The sequence below is a fragment of the Olea europaea genome, unplaced genomic scaffold, assembly GCF_002742605.1.
Source record: "Olea europaea var. sylvestris unplaced genomic scaffold, O_europaea_v1 scaffold2151, whole genome shotgun sequence".
In the NCBI taxonomy this organism is placed as follows: domain Eukaryota; kingdom Viridiplantae; phylum Streptophyta; class Magnoliopsida; order Lamiales; family Oleaceae; genus Olea; species Olea europaea.
Genome location: NW_019239490.1, coordinates 80,416 through 82,303, shown reverse-complemented (window position 1 = coordinate 82,303; position 1,888 = coordinate 80,416).

Sequence of the window (1,888 nt, the reverse complement as noted above, 5' to 3'; positions counted from 1 at the left end):
GAAGAAGAAGCGGAAAAAGAGGTCAATGTTCCACGTCCAAATATATGAACTTTTCTTAGGTAGAGCACTAGTTGTACTATACTTAGAATTCCTTTTGACGTGCATGCGTGCGTCGGGAATGCTAGTTATATATGTAATGTCTTCCAAATGTGCGAGCTATGATTATAGTTAAGGATGGATTCAAGATCGAACTAAAAAATATTTTAAGCTAGGGCTAATATGAAATAAAAAATACTTTAAAAAAATTACACTTAAAAACTTGAATGGGCTGGGAAGGGATTGGACTAAAGCTCAACCCAATCCCCCCTAAATCCGCCATTGACTATAGGCTTATTTTTCTACGAAGTATTTCTTTCTAATGAGTAATATTTATATGGGAAAAATTTATAAGAGATAACCACAACTCATTTCAAAATTAAGATATAATGCTTAAAATTTCAAAAATCAAATATTTATTAAATTTTATTTTTTGAAATAATTAATGAAAATTATATTTTATAAATTAATATAAGGTCACAATTCTATACAATTTGATCACAAATTATCAAATTATTAATTATAAATAATTTCTCGATCACAATTAAAAATTTTATTGGCCAAATTATTTTATGATCACAATTTTTTCAAATTAATAGGTGATATATTATTCGTTGATCACACATCACAAATTTTATAAGTCACAACTTATTTCATGGTCACAAAATATCAAATTAATTGACCACAAATTATGTTTAGATCACAAAGTACCAAATTATTTGTCACAATTTATCTATTTCATTGATCACATAGTGTTTATTAATTACAAACAATCAAATCACTTGTGAATAACACCAATACTGTGACCACCACCTCATCACTACTAGGGAGATTCTAAAATTGCGAAGGCTTGGTTTGATCAAGCATTTTCCATCGGTATCTACGGATTGATCACAAGTCGAAAAATGGTTAGAGGCTGCACCACCATCACCAACAACAACCTACTACTCTACTACAACAACTCCCACCAAAAAAATCCCCAAGTTTCACCCCTGGCACTACCATCGCCGCCACGTCGCCATCGCCACCACCATCTCACAATTTGAAAAAGAAACAAAAACAAAAACATCGGCTGAGCACGCGGTAATACAAACACCACTTGGTGGTCACATCAACCCGAACAGGGACGATTTGAATGTGCCATTGCATGCGATGCTCAAATTTATGCCGCAAAATAGTGTGGCTTCTATGTGCTTGGCGACGGGAGAGTGGCAATGTGGCGTGTGACTAAGAGAAAGACGAGAGAGCCATGGCGACGTGGCATGCGACTAAAAGAAAGACAGGAGACGGAGATGACGAAGCGACTTGCGGAGTGGCTTCACAGCGAAGTGCACAGCTGCACAGTGGTCCTCGGAAGTTGTCTTCGACGACGACAATCCATGTGAGGGAAAAGAGAAATGAGAGTGCGAAGTAGTCAGGGTTTATGATTAAATTTGGTGGAATGTAGTAGGTTTGGTATGTAAATTAACTTAATTTTATAATATTATTATTAATATTGAATTCATATATGATTTTTGTATAAACAAACTTCAAATCTGATTTTTGAAATTAGATCTTGAAAGATATGATTGAGTGTAATTTCCACTATTCATATATAGACTTTCCATGAACAATGTTATAATATTAGAAGAGGAAATATTACATAATCTAAGACATTTAATAATCCCATTTCAAAAAATAAGAGGTTAACTTTACTATTTCAAAAATCAGATCTATTATTAATTAATTAACAAATATAAAAATTAATTAATGTATCTAATCTAATTTCAAACCCTAATTTATTCCTACTTACCTTTACCTTTCTCTCTCTCTCTCTCTATAGTCTCACAATCTCACCTCTCAACCAGACAAA